General features: G+C 45.0%; 1 long non-coding RNA gene across 1 annotated transcript; it reads right to left on the bottom strand.

Annotated features, from left to right (window-relative positions):
- Window positions 1–324: 324 nt before the first annotated feature.
- Window positions 325–1791, bottom strand: LOC144172275 (uncharacterized). The gene is made up of 3 exons (XR_013322988.1): window positions 1698–1791; window positions 595–808; window positions 325–505 (listed from the first exon to the last, which is right to left on the bottom strand). It is a non-coding gene; the product is annotated as an uncharacterized LOC144172275 (long non-coding RNA).
- Window positions 1792–5737: the final 3946 nt, after the last annotated feature.

Genomic DNA, 5737 nt, shown 5'->3' with positions numbered 1-5737 from the left:
GTTCCAAGTGCCGTGACTGGACATGTTAGCATACAAATACCGAAAATGGATGCATTTTACTAGTGCAAAAGACGGACCACACGAGAAGAAAAAAACACAGAACGAACGCTAGCGTTCGTCCTGTGTTTTTCCTTTCTTTTGCGCTAGAAAAATGTACCCATTAGCGTCTAACCTACTAGCCCAACTTTCCGTCGTCAACTACCCAACTTTACAGGATATCTTGTGCGCAAGAAGGAGTACAACTTTATTAACATACTTTACTAGTATAACAATGCTTTATTACGAATATGCGCAAAGGTTAAAGCCACGCCCATCAGGCTTTCAGTAAAGATGTGAATCAAATTTTTCTAGAGGTTGTTTTTTAGGGCTGAGTGCAGAAGACTACGGTATAATTGCAGAGAGTGAAGTCACGGGAGAGGTGAAGGCTGGAATCCGTTCTGGTCCTTGGTATCCTTAAAACTACGCAGTCAGCTTAATTAAACACTTACATTGATTCCCCGCTCACCTGAAAAAAAAGAGTGGTGCCTTAAATTAGATATTAATGGCACATTCCTGTACAACATGGACCGCGGGTTTAGCTTGACGGGAACTCACGTATATCATCTGCGTGAAGCTTGTTGGTGTAGTGCAAGTAACACGGTACATTGCAAGATATCTAACGGGTGAGGAAACCGATGGAGAGCCATGTGAAGGGTCGGTGTCTTGTAGGACGACATGTTCGCGGTAGCGTTTTAGTATCGCCACCAGCGTTCCCGTAGAAGGAACTTTAAGACGTCCGAGCTCATAGTTATTGTAAGAGACAATAAAGCTGCAAACGAGAGGGTTGGTTTTCAGGTGTATGGATATTCGATGTGCAAAAAAAAGGTACATTCAATACATCTAAAAATCCACCCCAGACGAGATCTCTCCCTTGTGCAACGTACGTCAGATAAGGCGTTTCTGTGGGGTTATAACCGCGTTTTAGCACCGCAGCTTAACCTCTGCCACTACATGTTCGCATTTGTTTAGCATGCACCCGTCCCCACAGATCTAGAAATTAGGCAGGGTATTCATCTGTACGGGAGGCAGAATTACGGTGTAGGGGTGCGTTACCCCGCCTTTGTTCTAATAAAGGTTGAAGTAGAAGACGTATCGCCACCGCAACATAGATTTCATACTGCACTCTTTATGTTCGCTTCTCACTCACAACCACTCACTGCCAACTCGAAGAAAGAATGCTTGTGACTTACTCAGGACGACCACAGAAAATATTCTACGTAAAAGAAATGAGTGATGCCTGACTAGCTACTAAGTTTTATATATTAAAGTAAAAAAAAGCAAAAATATTATATACAGGAGAAGCTAAGTTGGCCAACTGTTATTCCCATTGGTAAAATTGATTTATTCTGAACGAATTGTGTTTCTCTCGCTAACAAGGCAATGTTGTTTGCACTACCGCTCTCACCCTCTTTACTGAATACCATGCAGGATATCTCCCAAAGGTTCCTGGTTGTTTTATGCATGAATTTTATTAGACACGCGGTATTGTTAAATTCAAAGTCTAATTTACAATTTTAGCCGTGCGTTAAAATTTTCCGAAATGTTCGTCTGATGTGAAATCGGGCGGTGTAGCTTTTGGAGCTGGTTCTGTAAGGTTTCGACCTGCTCGTTATATGTGAAATCTAAATGCGAAATCTAGATGCGAAATCTAAACTTACTCGGTATTTGGCGTCCACTTTCCACTCCACAGGGCGTATCCGCCAGTTCGAAAACTGCCGGGTACTACTTCAAATTGAGAGTCAGTTTTGTGAAATGTCTTTTGCTGAAAAGAAAAATTCGTTAGGCATTTATTAGAAATGTAATTTTTCTATCACTATCACTTTAAAGCAAAATCTAGCGGCCGTGGCCACACCAGCATAAAAATTGTGTAAATATTTGAACACTTCTTTTAATAATTCGTAGCACCTTGGCAATTATTTGCATTTTTCTTTGTTTTGGGTCCTTTATAGCCACATGTATTGTTTAGTAGACAAATCAGGCAATTACTCGTCGTTGCCAGTTCGCCTTAGGCTTTATTAGTTCACACTGCGTTATATCTGGTACTTTTGGCGATAATATCCTTTTTTGGTGTTGACGAAAAACAGTTGTCTTATGTCTAACATAGCAATATTTGTTGTTCCTTCGGAAATATGCTATTTGAGCCAAAAAGCCATATTTGTGCCAAATTGGGCTAAGGGTTCATGACACATTTGGTGCTTCTTTTTGTTTTCTCATTTTTATAAATTTTAAATCGCATGACAGCGGCGGATAATGTATACTGGTGGAATTTTGTACGTGTATTTTGTATTTCGGGTGGTTTAACTTTTATAAATAGATAATATTTTGTTAAACACTACTAAAGCGTCCACTTTCGCAATCAACTGAATCTGTTCAGTTGCAAGGTGGCACCCATCTGGTGTTCTGCTGTATTTGGTAGAGCCTGTCCACGCACTAATATAGTCGCAAACTTTTCCCGCTCCTGAAGATCTTAATTGCAACATGGTGACGAACCGGTTTCCTAAATTGGCCCTGGCTCCACACTGGTCATTAGAAGATGGAAGCACAGGCCTAAAATGTGTTGTGTATTTGAACCAATTGGATGGATTTCGCTTACGGCTCGTGTTCAATGGGCGATGCGTGTGCTGCACATGGTAACGGACGGATGAATTAAGTCGGCCATGGTCGAGTCGCTGAGGAGCATGCTCGAAAGAAGGGCTGGGCATTTACTGTGGACAGGCTTCGTCGGTGCAGAAGGGATCAACGTTGGCTAAGTTTCTAGGTGTGTAGGCGGGTTTTGGACGCCGCATCCGAGTGACGGATAGACATAGGTTGCCAGGTTGCAAGTCGTTTAAAGCAAAGTTTACTTCTTTCGTCCAGCGATTTTGTGCAGGATGCGCAAATTACCTTTTGACCGGAGACACCCCCGACGACACACCCTTCGAAGCGCATCGCTTGATTCGCCGGGCCGGTGCCCCGACAGCGCTCGCCACCGCCATTGGGGCCGAGGGAGCCAACAACCCTTCAGCCTTCCTTGCTTGCGGAGTTGGGTCGTTTCGGGCAACGTGACTTGCCTCGCGCCCGGCAAAGAGAAACGGCCTTCGCCATGAATGAACGCAAGTGTTCTCCCGGCCTCCTTCTGTGAGCATTGCACGGAACCAAATGGCTTTGAGACGTGGTAGGCAATACAGCTATATCAAAGGTTTAACCAAGCGGAACCAACATTCAGCCAGGCTAACCCAAGCTTTTGCTTTGTATATCGAAGGTTAGCTAAACTAAGCTGCAGCCATTTCTGTCTGCGACACGTTTCGCCCGATTGTATCGATCGCTCTCCCGTACTTCCCGTCGGCCTCCCCATTCAACACATTCGTTCCTTTGTTCTGCTGTTTTTCCGTCGCGTCACGCCTTTATGCTTTTTCTGCGTATCAGGAACTGTCTTTGTATGTTCTTCGTAGCTGCTGCCGGCTGGTGCCTTTGTATTCCTAGACGTACGGAGGTGTGTTGACCGATGTAACACACATGTACTCATAGAGGTGAGTCGGGTGGCTCTCAAACGCATATTGTCTTGCACCGGATTCCAATAGGAGGATCGTTAGGACTAGAAAAATGCCGCGTGTATGTGAGACCACGATACGTGGGATCGTGGACCTCTTTATATTATCAAATTGCGATCAAGAAATCGCTCGTAGAATAGACAGTAAGAAATACAGAGCGACAGCACCTCCCAACTGTTTCAGCACTCTGTTATAGCAGATTGATCTATGTCGCCATGCTATTTTGTAATGGTCGTTTTGCCCGCGTGCCTTATTGACGTTTTGCTGCTTTGCGGATGTGCGTCTTTGTCGCTGTGCCCTTTTTCCGCGTTCTGGTTTGTCCCCCATCTGTATTGTCGCTGCTGTCTGTCGCATGCTGTTTTGTTGTGGGCTGTCTCATCAGGGTACCGTTATCTGGGGCTCTATAGTTTTTCTATTTTTAATGGACCACGGCTTCCGTGCGCGATTACGTTTTCTCCGATATTTCAGTTTCTGAAGAGGACGACGACATATCTTACCTGACTGGCGGGGAGTGCATTTTGGTGTCGTCACCTTCACTGGTGAATGCAAGCAAATCTGAGCGCTGTGGGTGATTTTGAAGGACATTGTACCCTCCCTTATGGAGTTTTTCTCAGAAGACTCTCTTTTTTCAATACCAAAATGAGGTCGACTTTTTTTGTCGACCTTCTTTTTTGTCGTAGCGTCGTTTCGTTGTACGCCCTTCTCGACCCTTCGCCTGCGGAAGCTGCGATAGCCTTTGTTTTTTCCCATTAGTCATGGATGCTTTGGCCTTCACCTCGTGTAGCAAGGGGGAGGGGTTCAGACTTTTAGGGCAACCAGTTTTATTTCCTAGTGTTGCTAAACTAGTCAAAGCTCCAAAGTGCTTGAGGGAGATTCGTAACATAAGGACAGCTCTGTCAATACGCCCCATGACTTTTTTAAATGTTGCTAGAATAGAACAAAGCCCGAGCAGTATCACCTTGAACCTAGAAATTCTGTTCAAGGTTACAAGCGCCACGTTGGCTCTATCTTCTTGCGTCCACTTCTATTTTCAAGAGCTGGTTTGAAGGCCCCTTCAACGGAACTACTACCCACGACGGAAGGGGTCCTGGCCGCCATAATTCGTGGCAGGGCATATATTTAGGTTGGATATTTTGTTCCACCGTCAGTTTCTGCCGCCAGAACTGTGGTACGTCGGGATATTTTGAATGGTTCTACGTTGCCGTCACAAAAAGTGACTTCAACTTTGGTCTCAGTGGCTAAGCGCACGCGTGAAGACGTGCTGTGAAGTAACCGCAAAAGGCACCGGGTGGCATCTTACATAAAGTTTTGCGCTTCACAATTGCGCGTGGCGTACATTCGATACCGACAAAAAGGAGTGGCTCTGAAGACATAGCAAAGTGAATTTGATAGGTGTGCCCTATTAGAGTTAAGGGTATGCGTCAGAGGTAGCATCATTGGCTTGCAACATTCTTTGGAGAAAATACAAAATCGCCCTTTTCTAGCAAAGTTCTCTGACAACATTTGCGACTACAAAAAATTGCCACCATCCCACCCTTTCAAAGTTGTTGTCCACCGAAGCTTTAGTAACCCAGTATACATGCTGGCGGTTGAAGGTATAAATGTTCCTCGTCGTCTGAGCCGCCTTGTCACCTGCGCTCGGCTTCTCTGGCGGCAGAGCCTGACACACGCGGTCGCCCTCGAATGATGTCAAACCCACATTTCTGAGCAGCTGCAAACCTACTCTCTCGCAGAACCGCAAAGGCGGTCCCATTGTTCACAGGTGCCTTGTCAACTATTCTGCGGTTACGTTTATTCTATTGTGGTCTTATTTTAGCAAATACTGAAGTATATGCTGTATGTCTGATTACAAAGATTGCGGTGGAATTCTCTGGCAGAAAATGCTGGGTCCTACCTAGCCTGACACATGTGCTCGGCGTCTTGGGAAGAACGGCTCGACCATGCCTGGGAGTTGTGCCTACAACACAAAATTTCCGAATAACGAGACACTAACAGCATCGCTATTATATAAGAATTTTTTAGACTAAAAGGTACAACTCCCACATTCTTTTAATAACTTCTTCCGTTTATCCTTCTGGATACGGATACACGTCCCCGAGAAGCAAGCTTTGGCACTCACTAAGGTTTCAAACCTTTGCAGTCCGGACCTTCTACCAAATATCCAGCCG

The sequence above is a fragment of the Haemaphysalis longicornis genome, unplaced genomic scaffold (assembly GCF_048455015.1).
Source record: "Haemaphysalis longicornis isolate Haplotype H1 unplaced genomic scaffold, Haemaphysalis longicornis Haplotype H1 scaffold_20, whole genome shotgun sequence".
Lineage (NCBI taxonomy): Eukaryota > Metazoa > Arthropoda > Arachnida > Ixodida > Ixodidae > Haemaphysalis > Haemaphysalis longicornis.
The sequence above is the reverse complement of the archived record's forward strand: the minus strand, read 5'-3'. Positions and strand labels throughout refer to the sequence as shown.